The following is a 21,739-nucleotide window of genomic DNA, read 5'->3' as shown; positions in this document are numbered from 1 at the left end:
AACAAGATTCGTGTCCATAACAACTTCTCCTCCTCACAAAATGGATGTATCGACAAAACCTATTCACAAATAAAAATAAATACAACTGTCAATCAACTAAACATTAATTTTGCACAACTAGATTAATAAACTAAAATAATTATAAGTACCTGAGTTGAATCTATGCGTTTCCACAATGTTTCAGTGCCAGCTGCATTTAGTGGGATCTTGATTTTCCCTCAACAAAACAACCGAGGGTAAACATTTAAACCACGCCTTACTCCTAAAACTGGGACTGTCTTATATAACCAAGCCTAAAACAAAAAATAAAATAAAAGTTAATGACAAATATTAAGATAATAATTAGTAAAGCTGAATACTAACCATCAATCCAACCGTGCATCCATCAACATAAAGTTTTTTCCTGATCTAACATATTTCTCGATATAAAAATCGGAACGCAGCATCTCCCCAAGCATATTCAAAAAATATCGTAAGATCATCGAGATAAGTAAATATAAATCGAGGAGTGATATAATTGCCCGTGGGAAATATTATGCAGTTGAAAATGAACAAAATGAAAGTTCTCACAAAATCATCAATATCACATTCATCGCAACTTCTTGCAAGGAAAATCAATTTTTTATAAATGGCTATTCGGTTGGCATTGATGACCTTGCCGTCAAAATGACGTGTCAAAAATTTGGACTCCAGTTTCAGGTCCGAGTCAACTGGTTGTCCAATGTGATGTAGGCCGAGCACAATTGAGAAATCAGATGATTTGAAAGGGATCATAATGTTATCACCAACAAAAAAAGAACATGAATCACCCTGAAATCTGTTCAGAAAATAATCGATCCGCCCACTACTAATAGCAAGGACTGTCATATCAATCCATTTGGTGAAAGGAGTATCATTTATCCGACTCATATGCTGCTCACTTAGAATTGGCTTCAATTCTCCCATCACAGTTTTAAAATAAGGAGGGGAACATCGTGAAAAATATTATTTACCACTCTTCTTCTCATGAGAATCATGCATTAGTTTCTCTTCTGCAGTAGTTTCTACATTAAAAAACATAAAACAATTATACAATAACTATTAGAAACACAATTACAAAAAAGAATAAGAAACAGAACATAATTGCATATACGAAAAACAAAAAATAGCATTTAGACATGTCTATTTGATCAACAAATCTAGCCATGGTATTTAGACGCAAAATATTTCATTGCACTGGCCACAACAGTAGACGAGAAAATACATAATCACATAAAAATTGAATTGTGCATAACACAAGGAATTTGGGACAACAACTTCGAAATCAAGCACAACTACTAACTTTTGAATTTAATCAAAATTTCTTAAACTATTAACAGTACAACTAAAAAATTCGAATGAATAACAATTTCAAGAACAAAGCCTATAAATTGGAGAAAAAAGGTTGTCAATAACCTAAAACAAACAATAACAGTTTCAAAACCACAAAAAAGTTTCCACAATTAACAAACCCTAGACATTGAGGAAAATGCGGTCCTCGTTCGTACCTTGCTTGGATTTCTCGTTCGTACCTTGTTTGGATTTCTTCTTATTTCCAGCTCTTCGACATTTATTCGAGGTGCTGGCTTCTGCAGATTTGTTTGTCGCCTTTTTTTCCCCATTTGCTACGTCTCAGTTGAAGCTTTCCTTCTTTATCACTCGGTCGAAGCACCTCTGTAGAAGAAGGGAGAGTTGAAGCTTTCCCTCTTTATCACTCGGTCGAAGCACCTCTGTAGAAAAAGAGAGAGAAGATATAATACAATAATAAATTAATAGTATTAGCAAAATAGTATAAGTAGGAGGGTAGTAATGGGTTTTAATAAAATATGAGGGTAATTCGGTCTTTTCCCCTTCATTGGGGAGTTTAAACATACAAATACAATTTGTCAGGCATTGAATACAAATATATTAACTAGTGGGTACTGATCGTAAAGTTCAGAACTCCAATAGGAATTTATGGGCAATTTGCTGTAAAAATATCGTAAACTCTAATTTAATAAACAAATATCTTATTTAACTCTCATATATATCCTAATGAAATTCATTTTGTTATTGATAATTTCTTATTGTAGAATATTATTTTATCGATGTAGATATGGAAGATTTGTGATAAAAATAAATATATCAAGTTAATATCTATAGATATATGTATTCTGTTATTTTCACTTATAAATAGGGTTGAATACGTCCAGTTATCCGTAGCTAAACCTAAAGATGGTAACTTGGATATCAGTTTCAATGCCATTTCAAATTTATCCGACGCAATTAAAGACATCAGCATCTGATTAAAGTCAGTTATGGTTGTAATTGGCAATTCTCCATTTTTCTTCAAAATTTCGACTGCTTCAAGGCTTCGTGAAGAAGGAACAGTATCAAGCAAATCGTGGGCTCGTAATTTCTGGCGCATTTGCGTGCAAAAATATCAGAGGCAAGGGATTGGTATAGGTAGGTTCGGTTGTTGATGAGAGGGAAACGGGTATTAGGCGAATAGAATGGAGTGGACGAGGGACAGAATGGAGAAGAAAGCATGCTCATTATCATGGATTTCTGATAAATCTTTGGGGACGCATAAAATTTTTTTCCAAAATAATCAATCGTTGAAAATTTTGAAATTTAACTAAGGGGACACAAATAAAAATAATTATAGAGAATATGATAGATGATAGTAATTATAATTAATATTTATACACAAATTCTTCTTCTTCTTTTTTTTTTTGTCTGCAAAAAATTTAGGGAAAAATAAATTTTTTGTCGTATATGTTTACTTATTTGCGATTTTGTCTTCTATGTTATAAAACCAATTTTTTTTTAAAAAAGTTAGCAAACTAAAACTGATGACAAAATAGATGACGGAAATTAAAAAACAAATATACATGACCAAAAATACATTTTTTTCCAAAAATTTATTATACCACATATCTTTTTGGAAGTCAAATTTATCCAGATGAATAATAATTTTCCAAAATTACCATCGATTAACTCTATTTTAAGAAATAACAATTGATGAAATTTTGTTGTTAACATAGTTTTAAATTAATTACAACAACCATAGAATTAGTTTTATATAAAATAAGATACTTCTTATATGAAAATAATATAACTGGATTTAAATATATAAACAATTTCTTATTTAAGTTTAAATAATTCAAATAAAATGATTTATTGTCTAAGTAAATTAGTTATCTAAATTGACATATAGATTTATTTTGGAATTTTATAAAGTCATTATTTTATTTTATATATCTATTTTAACACACAAAATTTTTTCTCTAACTCCCTATAATTGGATTCTATTATTTTATAAAATGATTTATTTTCTAAGTACTTCATGTCTGACTCCCTATAATTGGATTCTATTATTTTAATACAAATTTTTTCTATATTGTGTTCATAGAATGTGATAATTGTTTCCCAAGAACGACTATGGTCCTATGATAATAACAAGACAAAAACTTGTGTGAGACGGTCTCACGGGTCGTATTTTGTGAGACGGGTCTTTATTTGAATAATCCATTAAAAAATATGACTTTTTATTGTGAGTCTGAGTAGGGTTGACCCGTCTCACAGATTGAGATCCATGAGACGGTCTCACATGAGACCTACTCTAATAACAATTCAAATCATAATCTGACTAACTTTGTATTTTTTTTGAAATCTATTTTTGGACAAATGAAAATTGATTCAATTTTGTGAGACATATTTTATTTGGGTCATCCATGAAAAAATATTATTTTTTATGTCAAAATATTAATTTTTATTGTAAATATGTGTAGTGTTAACTCGTCTCAAGAATAAATATACTTGAAAATATCTCACAAGAAACCTACTTTAGATCAAATACTTGAATTTATCCAGCATCAATTCAGTATGGTCATTGTATTAATAATTTTAAAAGTATTAATAATTTTGTACTTTATTAACTTTTATTTTATATCTCATTTTATTAAACATGATAATATGATCAAAACAACTTAAGACCTTTAATTGAGCTATTGTGGAGCCGATATTTTTATTTTGACATTGTATCTCATTAATAAACGAATGAAAATATTGTTGGGGTATCGTTTTCTTGTACTCAAGGCGCAATGAAAGTTTAAAAACAAATTTTGACGTTCAAAATGTTTATTGGGCGTCATATGATTTAAATAATTTATAAGTGTTTTAGAATAATTGACCTTTGCATATATAACGCTAACTCCAACTATTCCGGATTTTAAGTGGAGATATCCCTTCTTGTAAAGCCCTACGAATAGATCTTCATCATTATTTAATCGTCTAATCAGGTCCACGATAAAAAACTTGATTCCTCAAATAGATTGTACTAAAGTCTAAATGAAATTTGCGTCGAGAGTTGATCGACGGAATTTTAGAAATCCGACGACGGCGTCGGGCCAGTGGCATGAAAGTGCTGTGGAGAAGTGACCGTGTGCTTTCAAAAGAGGGGTATCCGATTTTCGTTAAGTGAGGGAGAAGAAAATTCTTGCATCTAAAATATGACATCGAATGTTATATTTATAGATTTCTAGGATTGACTTAGAATCATACAAGGACTCTTGAATTATAATCTCATTAAGACTCTCGAGTTAGAATCATATTAGTATTCTAACTTGTATATATTTATTTTTCAAAACTCTACTAGGTTTTATAATCTAACTAGGACTCCTACTAATTAGAGTTATATTAGGATTCTCCAATCCTATTATTTAATTCATTGATGAGTCATTGTCACATGTTGTATTTTCAACTTCTGATAAAACCATGATTAAATAAATAATATTTATCAAGTTTCGACAATACATGATTTAATATAATTAAATAATTATTATTTAATTACTTACTCAATTAATTAATTAATTCTAAACACCTCTATAATATTTCATGAGAATCTTATACTTAGTAGTCGTCACTGCTAATTTATTATTTAATTATTGAATTTTAAATTTACTGAATAAATAATTGTAAACTCATTATAATCTCGATCGACAATCAGACAACGTCGATTAATCGAGGGTACAAAACTTTTTTATATAATGAAAAATGAAAATTTCAAAAATTTTCCGCTGATATATTTTTTGCAGCTGCCAGTTTTGTGAACTCATTCACTAAAACAATCAAGTTTCACTTTCCTCACTTAATTAACAGTTAAGCTAAATCCCACAACTTCCAATAATAGAATCTACTTATAAACTCTTTTATAAGTAATCTGTTTGATCTTCATCAAATTACAATCTCCAAATTCAACTCCTTAAATTTGACTATTTTGAAGGGAACATAGAATCCGATACTTGTGTGACTCTCAATGCTTCAGGGATACAATTAGTCGTCGGTTAACAACTTCATTTTTATTCATAATAACATTTATTCTTATCTGAACTTACCCGAATTAGCCTCATATTTTTCATCAACTCCTTGATCAAGAACGTCTGAACTTAAGTCTGATTACACCCGTCGGATCATGGCATGAGCATTTAGTAGCATCAATCCATGATCCCCTAAGTATCATTGATAGTGTTTGAATTAACCTTAATTTATAGTTAGTGTACAGGATAATCCCTTCAACTCATATATGCCGATCGAATATGCAATAACTGGTATATCGAGAGATGCAAATAAATTCGATAATGATGCGATATATCTTTATACAACAACAGTGACATGGTATGTGCAACCGAAGAAAAACATTTCCAAAATGCACATGTCTTACTCTGGGAAGAGATTTCTTGCACTATTAACTCATCAGATTACATAAGATATCCACACCCGCAGGTGAGCGATAAATCCCCGACCACAAACATTGACTCCTACGTATGTCAGGATTACATCCAATATTTCCACCTTATGACCTGCCGGGGTCGGAAAACGAGTCAAAGTGATTTCTAGTACGTATAGTTTCTATGTTGTTCCGGGTCAAAAGACTAATGATGTACAACCAAACCACGGACTATTTCACTCTATAAGTGATAACCGTTTGTAATGTTCGAGGAATGGTTGTTCAGTGCATCATCAAATGATCATTCATCTGTATAGATGGACATCTCCATGTCTTTACCAATAAAACAGGACTTTTACATCAGATATGATAGTCTGACGCTCAAACGACCTTTATCCTTATTTTAGGTTGTTGAATCGAATAGGAAACTTTTTAGAATATACAGTACGTTTCTTTATGAATTTCATGATCTTACATTTAGAAGTAGACCTCATAGTACTTATTGTATATTCAAATACTTTATCTATGTAGATTTCATGAGTATACAGATAAAGTAAATGTTAAAATTAGATAAATCGTAAAATATTATTAAAATGAAGATTATTTTATATAAGAGTTAATAAAACTCAAGCCACAAGTTGGCTCACTAGACACTTACTCTATATTTTTGAAAATATGAGAGTCATTATATATTTTGTCACTTGTTTGCTTCATTCTTTGTACTTTTTTTATTTTAAGACATCTCATGTATATATGCTAGACAACTAACATTCTTACAAGCAAAGAATTTGAGGCTCATTTCCTTTAGAAATATTTGGTTCACACACGCAATGTATGTGCCATGGCCACTAGTTTTAACAAAGGCGAGAGTAGTTATAAAGCCGTCACCATTCCAATCCAAGTGTTTCAAAAAAAAATTGAAATTTATCCCTAGAATTCGACAGCTAGAAGTGTACATTGAAAGCGCTCGGAAGACCATAGGTGAGTTCAGCTGAAAAATCGATTCGACCCAACGACTACTGGCTCGACATGAGTACCTTTGTTGGTGTACCATTTTCTCGTGAAGTTTTAAAATTTTAGTTTTTGCCTTCAAAATGTTCATTGGGCGTCGTATGATATAAACCATTTATAGGGTGTTCAGATTTAATTTACCTTTGCTTATATAATGTCAACTTCAACTATTCCAGGTTTTAAGACAATATAGCCTTTCATGTAAATCCCTACGAATGGATCTACCTCCTTCTTCGATCTAATCAAGTCCAAGATTAGAAAATATATTCTTCGTATAAATCGCACTAGATATCTAAATGAAATTTGTATCGATATTGGATCGCCAAAACTTTAGAAATCCGAAGACTGCACAGCTGTGTTAGGGTGACGGTGTGGTTGTGGAAGGGCGGTCCAATTGTTTTCTCCAAAATTCAAGTGGCCGATTTTTTGCTTAGTGATGGGGAGAAATTTTGATGTAAATATTGTGTTGTGTGTCTGTTTGATAACATATTTAAAAATATTATATTTCAATCCTTCTAGGATTCTAATTTTATCATCATTTTTTATTTTCATTATTTAAAATTCTCATGGGATATTTTCTTTTTAAAAAAAATATCATGCAAAGTCATTTTCTTCTAGTGGCAGACTCAGTGCAAAGTCAACTCTTGAAAATATCCTTCACGGCTTTCCAATGCAATGAACCGGGGCTCTTGAAAATATTATGCACAGTTAACTCATGAAAATATCATGCAAAGTCAACTCTGAGAAAATATCATGCGAAGTAATTTCTTGAAAATATCCTTCACTGCTATCCAATGCAATGACCCGGGATTCAAATGATATCTGCTTATAACACTCAGTGCAAAGGCAATATCGGGTCGAGCAGATATCAGACCATAGATTAGACTGCCTTTGACAGATGTATATGGGATGCGACTCATAGTTTTTATCTCATCGTCAGTCTTAGGGCACACAGATGTAGATAGAGTCATACCATGACACATTGGGAGATATCCTCTCTTGGACTCCTTCATAGAGAATCTCTTCAGAATGGTATCGATATAAGTGGATTGAGTAAGTCTTAGCATCCTCTTCGATCCATCCCTATAGATCTGTATTCCTAATATATAGAATGCTTCACTCATATCCTTCATGGATAATTTCAAGCTATATTCATAGTCATACCATGCTGCTATGGCTAGAAATATCGTAATAGACTTGAACATCGCGACGGGAGAAAAGGTTTTCTTATAGTCAATACCTTGCATTTGAGTATATCATTTTGCTACCAATCTTGCTTTGAACCTTCCTATATGCGCCAAGTTTCTTTTTGTAAATCCATTTGCATCCTATGGCAATAATTCCCTCAGGTGGATCTACTAAGACCATACTTGGTTCGAATACATGGAGTTCATCTCGAACTACATGGCTTCAAGTCTTTTGGATGAATTGCCATATGATAATGCTTCTTTAAAGTTTCTTGGATTACATACAGGAATGAGCTCATCTTGGCCCTCTTCAAGAAGTAGGCTCATCCTCTTAGGTGTCCTTGAGACCCTTTCAGATCTTCTAAAAGCTTGTGTTTCCTCAACTAGATGTTGGGGTCTGGGTTCTACTATTTCTAAAGGGTGGTTCTCGAATCTCTTCGGTAACTATCATCTCACTTTTTCTATCTAATAGAAACTCTTTCCCTAAGAAGGTGGAATTCCTTGAAACAAACACGTTTGTCTATTTGGGATCATAGATATAATATCCAACATGATTATTTGGATATCCCACAAACTAACACAAATTAGATCAGCTATCCAATTTTTCTCCCACTGTCTACTTCATATAAGCACAACAACATCATATTCTTAAGAAAGAATATTTGGGAGGTTTTTCCATCATATCTCATTTTATCCACTGCCTTTCTAAAGATTTGGTTGAACAACTTTGCAGCATTTTCAAGCGCAAATCACCAAAGAGATGGTGGCAATTCTGTGAATTCCATCATAGATCGAACCATGTCCATCAATGTCCGATTATGTCGTTATGACACACCATTCAACTGGGGTGTGGCAGGTGGGGTCTATTGTGAGAGAATATCATTCTCTTTAAGGTAGTCTTAAGATTCAGTACTTAAGTATTCTCTACCTGGATCAGATCCAAGTGCTTTAATATTTATTCCTAATTGTTTCTCTACTTCAGCCCTGAATTCCTTGAACTTTTCAAAGGCTTCAGGTTTGTATTTCATTAAATACACATACCCATACCTCGAGAAGTCATCAGTAAAGGTAATGAAGTAAAAGTGTCTATATTTCGTGCTAACACTTAACGGGCCACACATATCTGTATGATCATTTACAAGTTTGATATGTGTCGTTTTTAGGTGTTTTACTGCATTAGTTTTGTGTGTGTTTGCATTGCGTATGTATGCATTTCATCTACATTTTGTTCGTTTTAGAATGAAAATATGCATATGATCATGGATCACTCGTACTTGATGACTTTGCATGGCTCACTCGTACTTGATGAATTTGCACGTGAAATGGCCAAAAACTGAATTCGGGGGAGAATTATACTAGCCAACATAAAAGAGAGTGAATTTGGTAGAAATACTGGTGCTCGGGCGGTAGAATCTTACCGCTCGGGCGCGAAGATTACTTTTCGAACAGAAGAGTTGGCGCCCGGGCGGTAGGATTTTACCGCTCGGGCGCGAGCTGCTTCTTTTGAAGAGTGGAAAATAGAAGAGTCGACTCTCGAGCGGTAGAATATTACCGCTCGTACCAAGTGGAGCTGCAAAGTTTGCATATGGGGAAAAATAGGCACGAAAAACATACACTTTTCAGCAGCCACAAAGTTTGGGAGATGAGAAGAAGGCTTGGAGTTGAAGAATTCAAGATTTCTGAGCATCAATCTTCTCGTTTTCGTCACGTCTAGTATTTCTAGCTTAAAAATTCTCGTTTAAACATTGTTTTAATTATTTTTGTCATGAATTCTAGTAGCTAAATTTCATTATTTGTTGGGATTTAAGGGGATCCTACCCCGAAAACAGTGTTTAGTTAATTTATTTCTCTACGTTTGATTTATTCTTGATTGTGCTATTATTTTCATTGCATTAGTAAAGCGTAGCTAACTTTAATAATAATATCATATTGCGATTGAGTTTGATAGAATAGCTTGTGATAGGAACGATAACATAGTCTGTGAATTTACAATTTCGATAGAGATATAAAGTTGGATACATGTCGATAGTCATAGTCCATTAGGTCAAAAGTTAGGGGATTTCATAGAACGACATGCAATTCATCTTTGATAAATAATTAAAGAGATTTAATTACTTCACTGTGTTGAATTAGTTTGTCATAGCTCGAGAGGGCATGTTCAATTGATTATAAAATCCTGTCGAAAGCGTGGATCATTGTCGAATTGAATTAATTAAATTAGGAGGGGTATGTGAACCGAGATTCCAAGAAAATTTATTTCTAATTGAAACTTTAATCAATCATTTTAGCTTATTAATTTCATCATTTACTCCGTGAATCATTTCGTTGAGTTGTTATTTAATCATTGTAGTAATAAGCAATCATTCAAATTATCGTTGCTAAAGGTTTAATAATTGGGAATAATAATCGTGAAATGCAGTCTCTAGAGGAACGATATTCGTACTCTTGTACACTATATTATTACTTGAAATCGTGCACTTGAGAATAGATCAAACTTGAATTTTATTGATTTTTAATGATAATTTTATAGTGTAAGTTTTGCTCGATCAAGTTTTTGGTGTCGTTGACGGGGACTGTTAATACACAATTTTATTCTCAGTTATTTATTTTAGCATTCTTTATTTGTTTTATTTGAGTTGACACCTTCAATTTCTTTGTTGATATCTCCTTCGGTGCATGCCAAAGTCTCTTGAATCTGAACTTGAAGTATTCGATCCCAAGAATGAAAGAACCGTTCGCAGACGAAGACTACAACAGATGCTTAAAGACATGATGAACAAGAACGAGCGTGAGGAAGAGCATCATGAAGACTTACGTGTCGAGGAGCCAAGGCGCATACCCATGCTGGAGTACGCACAACATTCGCTTGATGGAGCACATCCGAGCATAGTGCAACCAACCATCATGGCGAACCAGTTTGAAATCAAGCCAACCATTATTCAGATGATTCAGAATACTGTCCAGTTTGGGAGAACTGCACTAGATGAGCCAAACACTCATATCACAGAATTTCTTGAAATTTGCGATATTTTTAAATTCAATAGAGTTTCTGATGATGGAATTGGTTAAGCTTATTTTTTCCTTTGCCCCAGCACTGGAAAAATTCATTATTCCTCCTGATTTTGAAGGATTCTATTTCTTAGAGGAATTAGTTTCAATGCCCAAAAAGCATCACCAAAAGTCGAAATCGCTTTAGATCATACAGAGTCAGAAGTTTTCGATATACCATGTATTTTGCTTGAAAAGGAATCATTTTCGGGTTTGTCTAGACGTTTAAATACAGTGACATTGAGGAATTTAGAATCATTTTTTTAGAGATTTGCATTAATTTTTAACATAAGTATTTTATTTTTTAACATCGGTCTAACTCTTTTTTTAAGAAAATGATCTCTTCAAGTATATTTCAAATACACTTGAAGAGGTCATTTTCTTAAAAAAAGAATTGACCGAGGTTATTGAACCAATTTCTCTCTATTATGTAAGGAGATGTTCTTTCTTCAGCATTGTTCTTGTCAATGCTTCTAGCCTAACATTCTTTCACTTCTTGTTTTTATTATAATCCATGTGTATCTAGTTTTTTATGAAAATATATATATATATATATATATATATAAGTGTAAAAAAAAACAAATTTTATTTTATTAACAAACTATAATCCTGTAAAAGTATCTATGTTTTGAAACATATATGTTTACGCATAGTTTGGTACACATGATAGGATAAACATGTGATATATAATATAAGGATAAGTTAAGGATAAATAAGATGTAGGATATGATATTTAATGTTTGGTATGATTTTAATAAGAGTGATTAAATTTATATATTAGATTGTAATGACAAAATTAACCTTATCATAATAAATTTTATAATTTCAAAGTTGTTGCTTGAGTTCATATTTTTTTATCTGTCTACGCACCGATAGTGTTTGCATGATTTATTCATTTTTACTTAATTTTATATATTATAAAATATGATAATTGAGTTCTTGATTTTGTGAGTCAAGTCAAATATCAATTTTTAAGGTTAATCGAGTGATACTAATAATTTTATAGAGATTTATAAAAATTATTTATATAATTATCTCGAATTCATTTATATAATTATCATATTTTATAATATATAAAAATAAATAAAAATATTTATTTGATTTTAATTTCTACCTACTAACATAGATTTATAAAAATCATTTATAAATTGAGAGTAGTTAAGTCATTTATAGTGTATTTTATCATTAGACTAAAATTATCACACCTAATAGAAGTGACAATTTATCATTCTAAAACATTATTTATCACGGGCCCATGATATTATGAGCTTTTTAAAAATGTACCAAACATGAGATAAGGAGGATTATTTATCAATCCCTCCCTTATCTCATGTACCAAACTATGCCTTAATGTATATATTAATATTATTCATAGAAAAGTAAAACAACGGTTAAACTTAAAAACGTCAAATTTCTAACTAAGCTATTACTCCTCCTAATTGGGATATATCAATTTTTTAAAAATAAACCGAATTATATTGTAATTAAACCCATAATAGAATATTGTAAGTAATATTTGATTACGGTTATCAATATTTTGATTCGTTATTAAATTTTCTTTTAAACTTTTTTTTGGGGAAAAAAAATCTTCTTACAACAAAGTTCAATTTCTTAATGAAGTATTAAAATATTATCAAATTCAGCTTTTATATGATCACTTTTCATTTTATGCACAATGGTTTCAATTAAATTATGTTACCCATATTTTTAATGTTTAATGAATAAATTTGATTAGAAAAATTAAAAAATTACTTAATATTTTGTTATATTGAAATTATTTTTTCTAGTTCACTCATCAAAGTAGTTTATTAAAACTTTTCAGTCCATGTTTTATATTTTTATACATGTATTGTAAGAAACGTCGTTTAAATGTGATTAATGGTGAAAAGTGAACAAAAAGCTTCGATTTGGGCAAAAGTGTGGAAAAACGATCAATCTTTTGGTTGACCATATTAAGCGTGAAAAAACATAATTTTTAAAAAATAAAATTTTAAGTTAATTATTTTATTTTTTAATAACTTTTAACTTTAAAGTTTTTTAAATAATAAATATTAAATAATATAAATTTTTTAAGCAAAAAAACCCTTAAAGACATCTAAATTAAATTTGTTCGTACAATTCATTTCTTTGTAACTAAGAGATGAAACTTCACCCAATACAAAAGTTTTAATCCATAAAATTTGTGATTTTGAGACTTACATTTTTTATAACTTGAAAATGTATGCATTTATTCTTAAAATTTGTAAGTTTAAATGTTATTTGATCTATTAATCAACTTAATACAATTAAAATTATACCAAAAATTTAAAATGGTTTTTCAATATATATATATATATATATATATATATATATATATATATATATATATATATATATATATAGATATTATTACTCGGTTATAATTTGTAAAACAAATAAAATTTATTTAAAGCAAAGATTTATAATTTAATAATTTTAATTATATCTATATATTTATGAGACCCGGTTATTATAATTACAATTAATTATCAAGAAATATTGATTTATTTAAATCTAGAGCGACAAAAAATTGTTTAAAATACTTTAAAATGAACTTCAGGACTTGAAAAAATTTCGGCATACCTTCCCGTAAATAAGACATACCAAAGAAATTAAAATACTTGTAAAAGAAAAATAAATCAAGGACGACGTTGTGGTATTCATAAACAATCATACACAAGTACCGACCAAGCATAAAACAACAATTCACGGGCAGCAATTCAAATATAGCCCGCAAGGCTCACAATAACATAAAATAAGTTCCAATGCACCATAATAATTACAAATCACCATACAAATACACTGGCCATCTTTCCGGTCAATAGACTCTGACATAAAACGGCCCAGACTCCAAAATAATAAAAGTGAACTAACTGAAAGACTTCAACCCTGAGAACCAAATTTTATCTCAATCAAGAGTTCAACGGCCATAACCTCCACCTAATGTTGCAAAACTACTCGTGTGACCTACCATAGTGCGGATCTAGGATTTTGGCATTAGGGGGGCCGCTTAGTTTATTTTGCGACGGTTTTCTCAAAAACCGTCGTTATATGGCGACGGTTATAATAAACCGTCGCGGATTTTGCGAGGTTTTATCAATAACCGTCGCTAAAATTTTTTTTTAAATTTTTTGGGGGGCCGTAGCCTCCATATAGCGACGGTTGTTGATAAAACCGTCGCGGATGTTGCGACGGTTTCCGTCACAACCGTCGCTAAAATTTTTTTTAAATTTTTTGGGGGGTCCGTGGCCCCCGTTCGCCCTACACTAAATCCGCCCCTGTCAGCAACCACAGTAGCCCCCAAACATAAAATACTGATGTTAGAATTCTGGTATGAAACTGTTAAACAAAAATAACAATAATCATAAATCATACATAAACATATAATAAAATGAAATATGCAATGCATGAACAGAGCTCGATAACAACAGGATAATAGGAGCCAATAAACGGTACGATAACAAGAGTAATGCTCAAGTAACAACATACATCGGAGCTACATCATAATGTAGCAAAACCACCATGCCAAGTATGAGAGGTATGACTCTGGGGAGGCACAAGCTCCAGTTCCTGGGCTGGAGAGTTCTATGAGTAATGACGCATGGGAAAGCCCGTGAGGGAAAAGGCCCCAGTGGGAACCCAAGATGGGACAAGGCCCCCGAGGGAGCCCAAGATCGGGATAGCCCATGGTCGTTACAAAAAAAGGCGCCTTTTTTTGTAACGGTCATGGGCCATTAGGCTAAACCAACAAAGGCCTCGGCCCATACCCACGCACCACCACTGGTCATGGGTCGTTAGGATGGTCCAGCATGGGCCGCCACTCACAGAATATCCCACTCCTGGAAAGTGGTTCCTTTCGCCTTCCCCAACACTTGAACCCAGGACCTCCAGGATAAGTACCTAGATTCCTAAGTGTTGGTACCAGTTGAGCTACACGTCTCACTCATTTTTAAAATTCTACTGGATATTTTTTTTAAAAAAATAAAAGCTCGCATTTTCGAAATAACATTTAAAATGATCTTAAATATTCGACCATAAAAATAGGCATGCTGTCATACTGAAAATATCATTTAAAAATACTCATAAGCATTTGCTCTTAAAAATTATAATGGGAAATAAGCGAGTAAAAATCCTAACATCCAAATCATAAACGTGGAAAATTTTCATCTCCTCTCAATATCATAAAATCATAAATGCGGAAAACATGTGGTCCTCGGGTCATGTCACCGCACCAGGTCTGCCTACTCAGAGTTCGGCACCTCAAGTCTCCTCATCATGAAGCTCACCTGCATCACACACGCCTAGTGAGTCTAAAGACTCAACACACCTGCACCGTTAATAGCAAATACATATACATAGCACACAGCAGTGAAAAATATCATACTCAATATACCTTTCATGAACTTAAAAGCATTCGTGTCTGCAGTAAAATCATATATGTAAACGTGTCCTTTCAAAACATGGTAATAATCATGGCATGTCATATCATGTCATCATATTCGTAAACGTGTCGTGTAAAATCATATCGTATTAAAATCATGTCATCTCATGTCATCATATACGTATACGTGTCGTGTAAAATCATATCGTGTAAAATCATGTCATCTCATGTCATCATATACGTATATGTGTCGTGTAAAATCATATCGTGTAAAATCATGTCATCTCATGTCATCATATACGTATACATTTTCTTTTTAATTGAATTCAGTTCATTAGCTGTGACTTTCGTATCATCATGTCATCATGTCAGTCGATGGATCCATCTACGTGTAACCGTGGTACCCGGCGGCGGGGGACATCAGCGACACTCTCACCCGTCAACTGAGCCCGGGCCTATCATATCATCATATCATGTCAATGGAAATACGATCGTCGGGCTCCCTCTGGGGCCTTTTCCCGTAAACGGGCTCCCTCTGGGGCCTTTTCCCTCACGATATCTCCAATCATATCATCATGTCATCGTATCATCGTGTTAGTCACAACTAAATCACTTCCTTCAAAACGTCTCATAATATTCATCACTTAATAAAATCATGCATATACGTAATTTTTTTCCTTTAAACCAAGCATGCAACGTATTTATCATAATTACGTAAAAATCGTAAACATTATGCATAATTGCTTAAAAATCGTAAACATGATGCATAATCATTTAAAATATCATGAATTTGTGCTCAGGGCACTGCCAAGACCAAAATCTCACCTCGGATACAAAATGTCCATTTTGCCCCTAGAAACCCAAAAATTATCGTTTCACCTCTAGACGTAAAAAAAATCACATTTTTGATCTTTTCTTAATTCCATGGACTCTAACATGTCCCAAATAATTATTTAAGCCTACAAGAATTTTCTCACATTTTTATTTGGCTTAAATCGACGACTTTTAAATTAATCCTTCCATATAACATATTAATGCATTTTAATCCCGAATTAAAACAAACCTTAGCATAAAATTCCCAAATTAAAAACTTAGACTTCTAATAATTATTTGAGCTTAAATATAATTTCCCATAATTTTATCAAGCTGAAATCTAGGCGTTTCAATTAATCCTTTAATTAACGTTTCGTGCGGTGATTAAATCCCGGATAAATCCAAAAGTCATTATTTTGATCCGAAGCTTCCCAAACTCCTTAAAATGTACTAAAATATTCTTAAAAGCATTCCTAGATGTAAACTCGAGCTCATTTCATAACTTAACCGAATTGTTTTAAAACTTGGACCGAGATCTCCGTTTTAACCTGAATCGACCTGAAACTTAACCAAATTTTCTCAAACTTAAACCATGCCTAAATTACATTTTACCAGCCCCTAAACCACATTTTCCAGCCCACTAAAACACACGAGAAGGAGGCCACGAGCAGCTGGAATTTCCAGCATACTACAACTTCAAACCTCAATGGACCAAACTTGCAAATTATCGATCCTAGCTCGAGACCACTCGGACCAGCACCTAACCAACCTATTCTAGACCACCCTAGGACCCTTATGGACTGAACCATCCCATGAATTCAGCCCTTGCACGCTGCAACACACCCACACTCGAAGCTCACCCGAAACTCGTTCAAAATCCTTCCCACTTGCTCGATCGGGTTCACGGTCACGTCCAGCTGTGTCCGAGACATCCTAGACCCTGACTCAGCCCCACCAAGGTCTGGTCCAAGGCTATAAGTGTCTCTCGCACCGCCGGCTCGCTCAAATCCTTCGATGTAGCCACAATCAACCCGCGCGACCAAGTGAAACCCATCGGTTCTCCTACCTTCTCACCTAAACCACCCAAGATTCGACTCCAGCACCTAGCTCCCTTCATCATAAACGTCTTCAGCCCCTAAGCAACATAAAATCGGCAGCCCCTTTGCAACAAATCATGAAAAACGTGAGAGATGCAAAGATTTACTCAAAAACCATACTAACCAAACCATGATCTGAAAAATATTGCATGGACCGAATGTTAAGTACATGAATCACACAAAACAGCATTTATATGACGTATGTGATGCAGAAACGAAAGTACAATGCGTGCCTTAGATGTTTGGAGAGCAAGAACGAATAGAAGGAACCCGGGAGAAGTTTTTCTTTTGCAAACCAAGAGAGGACCGAAACCTTCAGCTACTGAATTCTGAAACTGAAGATAATGAATTCTGAATGAAGGTGTCGGCTGTTAGGGGATGGTGATAATGGGTGTAGGGTCAAATAGGAATTATTTAAAATAGTTAACAATTAGTTTAATGGGTCTTTATTTTAAATTAAAAGAAATTAAAATAGTTTAAGCCCAATAAACTTAAAAATAGGCCCATTAAATCCAAACACACTCCCGAAAAATATTTCGTGTTAGAAAGTTTTTGAAAATATTAACCGAACCTTCAAAAAGTTCCCCGATTCGCTAAAATTTGCTTACCGGGTAAAATAAAATCATGCGGGTAAAAATACCCAATAAATCTCAATTATTGAAAAATACCTTTAAAATATCTTATATTAATTAATAAAAATTAATCGCGTAATTAAAATAATTTTCTTGAAAATTTCCCCGTCTCCGCTCCTCATTCGAGCGTGAAATGAAACTTAAAAATCATAGTGCATGAACTTTTAAATTTCATGAATTAAATCCTATCATGCAATAATAATGCATAAAATGCATAAAAATAATTAAACACAATTTAATAAAATAAAAATACATTTTATGTTTTAAAAAGAATTTATAAAATACCAAAGAAATTTAATAATTTACATGCATGTGGTTCACGTGGACTTTTAAATTTTCGGGACGTTACAAAAATATTCAACTTTTCACTTACAATTATTTTTTTAACTCAATAATCGCATTTAAAGTCTAAGAAATTCCGTATAATCAACTTTTCGTCAAAAATTTATATTTCGTCATTTTCAACTTGTACCTAGGCTTGATTTTAAGGTCATAACTCATAACATACTTATCCAACATATACTTACAATACATGGTTGGAATCCTAACTTAATTTTCCCAATGCATCTGGAGACATCAAAATGATATTCTATCATTTTCTTTAGACCAATACTGACCGCAACAGAAACCATGAGTAGCATGTTTTGATACAGATTTTTTGTTTGACACTTAATATAATAAAAATTCATATCGCGTACATTGCTTACTCAAAACAGGTTTCGTCAATTGGAAATGAAAGCTAACTTAATTATCTAAATTTTTACAGTTGAAATCAAATTCCAAATCTCAGTCGTTTACTCCCAAAAATCAATTGAATACATTGGATTCTTTATGTCCACGGATTGATTTCTAGCAGCGGAGCAGCTTTAGGAAACTACACATAACTATCTGGATTCTTGATTGAATTAAACGATTCTGGTTTCAATATGAAGATAGCACATAGTTCTACTACTTTCATTTGAACCACAACTCCAGAATCCTAGTGCACACAACTCATAACACCGAAATACAGGAGGTTTTCTTCTCATCTAAATCATAGAATATAGATTTGACACATTTTGGTAGAAAATTCATATCAAATCTATATCAAATCTATAACTATTGGAATCGATTATTCCAGCGACCGAAGAAATTAACACAAAGCACTATAAGTTCTATTTAGATCATAACTATAGATTCTCATGGTATAAATCGTAGCAACATGAAGAACGACTCAGCTAACTGAATCTCGAGAAGGGATTTGATCGATCTGTTCTGAAGGGAAAAAGGCTAAATGCAGATGGAATAACAATTTGAGTTAGAACTACAAATAGAGTTCAATTACCAGCTAAACAAGGTCTGAAAATGAAGAAAACTCACCCAAAGAGCTGATGGAGTTCACGTCAAGGCATCGTTCGAAATAGCAGAAACATAGCTCAAGTTTAGCAGCTTCGATCTGGCTGAATATTTGCTCTAAAATTATTATTTATAGCTAGAATCGAAGCTTAGATGTGAGGAACAAAACCCTTCAAGAAATTCAAAATTACTGCATTGGACGGAGAAGTTGTGACTATTTTATAGTGGCTGCTCAAGATGGTGACGAGAACAGGGGAAGAGCTTGGATTGTTATCTCTTTTCTTCTTTCTTTTGCCTTCCTTTATCTATAAATGGTAAGTCTGTGTATTGTATGTAGGGGTGGGCGTTTATTTTTGGGTATCGGGTACCCGATCCGACCCGATCGGGTTTTCGGGTATTTTTTTAAAAAAAAAACGGATTCGTCGGGTACCCGATACCCGAAAATAATTTTCTGGTTCGGATTCGGGTATTTTACCGATACCCGTGAAATTTTTTTAAAAAAAATTTATGGGTCTATCCGTCTATTCATTTAAAAAATACATGTATTTTTTTGTGGCTAGTCATAACCCAATATAATGACAAATGACTAATCATAAAATGATATAATGACATGATATTTTGTGAAATGTGAAAAATACTTGTGTTTTTTTTTTAATTTACTAGTCATAATATGATATAATGACTAGTTATAACTCGATATAATAACGTGATTTTTTGTGAAATGTGAAAAAAATATAAATATTTTCAAAAAAAATTAAATTTTTTTTTCCTCGGGTACCCGAACCCAAAACCCGACCCGCGCCTACCCCTAATGGTATGTATATTTATGCATTTTAATATTATTACTAAATATAGTAACACGAGCCCATCTATTTCGATTTGTGTTTATTTTGCTCTCGTGTGTTATTAAAAATTCTGGATAGTTTTATATCATATTAAATTCTACGATATTTTAAAATATATATTTTAATACACTTTCTAAAACTATTTGATATAATTATTTATTTTAATTAATGAACTAAATAATTATTCTAATTATGATAAATTACAGGATAATCAGTTACACAGTCTTACAATATTTGCATAAATATTAAATAATTTTAATTGTATATGTAATTATAGCATCACTCTACTTAATACAGTTTTGATACGCTGCACACCTATGTGATCACCGATGATGTGTCACTCACCTATTGGATGCGCAATTTTTCTATATTTCATCACATCCAATAGGTGAGTGACACCTCATCGGTGCTCACATAGGTGTGCACGGTAGGTGTGTAGCGTATCAAAATTGCTATTTAATATAGGATATTTAGTTACTAAATTTAAATATGCAGAAGAAGTGTAGGACAATATGATGGAGAAGATTATGCACTTGATCTTTCTTGGGCAACTGTAAATGAGAATATCAAAAAATACAATCACAAACTTACCCAAAAAAAAAAAAGCAAAAGACTCATGGCTATTAGAACATTGAACAAGAGAAAGCAAATTTAGTGACTAGCCTTATCAAAAATTTGTTAAGGCTATAAGTTGCTAGATAAACAACTTTTCCCTACAACAATAGTGTGTAAATGAGAATATCAAAAAATACAATCACAAATCATGGCATGTCGTAAAACTGCAAATAAACATAATAAACATACTTCATCTAGAAACATATAATCTAATATTGCTTCATATTTTCCAACATCTTTCGGAGTGAAGTTAGCCATTAAGCTATAAGTTGTTAGATAAACAACTTTTCCCTACAACAAAGACAAGCAAAAATTTGTTAAGAGTCTCTGAAATAAGAACCGGTGAAGGAAATATTATAGCCATCTACATTCAGGTCACTAACTTCCAAATAAATAAAAATCTACATATCCAAATGTCAGCCATGATGCCAATTACTCATTTAGCTGAAATTTTTAAGTTGCTTAAAAATTAAAAGGTAATGAGATATTTGAACTGGATTCACATGATAAGTCAAAATAAAATCAACATTTGACATGAAAACATGGTAATAAGAGCATAGGGAAATAGTCACATACAAATAAAGTTTACTTTTTATATTTATAGATGTTGGCCTTGGTTTAATCTAACAAAGAGGCATGAAATAGAAACATATAAATTTTAGCACTTACAGCCGCAAAATATCAACTTTGAAATACTAAATATTCAGTTATTGTAGTTTTGTATTGTAAAAAGAAAAGGTTTCAGAGGAGTGAGAAAGAAGACTGTACATCTTGAAGCTCAACACGCGCTCATGTTCATCACTAAATGTAAAATCCCTATGAAAATAGAGAGCAATGAAATGTAATTACAAGAATACTAAAAGCAATGTTTCTGGAAAAGTGATTACCATCCTTCTCGAATGAAGACATTACAAATTTTAGTCAATTAAAACCATTTATTATTTATGTGTGTGTATCTACGGTGAATTGAGCATAAACAAATGACAAAGACTTAACATACATTCTTATGCTTGTAGACAACTCAACATC

General features: G+C 32.4%; 2 long non-coding RNA genes across 2 annotated transcripts; both read right to left on the bottom strand.

The window, feature by feature from the left end:
* Window positions 1–19: 19 nt before the first annotated feature.
* Window positions 20–1,368, bottom strand: LOC140818519 (uncharacterized). The gene is made up of 3 exons (XR_012114996.1): window positions 364–1,368; window positions 150–293; window positions 20–59 (listed from the first exon to the last, which is right to left on the bottom strand). It is a non-coding gene; the product is annotated as an uncharacterized lncRNA (long non-coding RNA).
* Window positions 1,369–15,025: 13,657 nt separating this feature from the next.
* On the bottom strand, window positions 15,026–18,163 carry LOC140818646 (uncharacterized). Its single transcript, XR_012115027.1, has 2 exons — window positions 16,889–18,163; window positions 15,026–16,857 (listed from the first exon to the last, which is right to left on the bottom strand). It is a non-coding gene; the product is annotated as an uncharacterized lncRNA (long non-coding RNA).
* Between the last annotated feature and the right edge of the window lie 3,576 nt (window positions 18,164–21,739).

The sequence above is a fragment of the Primulina eburnea genome, chromosome 17 (assembly GCF_022965805.1).
Source record: "Primulina eburnea isolate SZY01 chromosome 17, ASM2296580v1, whole genome shotgun sequence".
Taxonomy (NCBI): domain Eukaryota; kingdom Viridiplantae; phylum Streptophyta; class Magnoliopsida; order Lamiales; family Gesneriaceae; genus Primulina; species Primulina eburnea.
The sequence above is the reverse complement of the archived record's forward strand: the minus strand, read 5'-3'. Positions and strand labels throughout refer to the sequence as shown.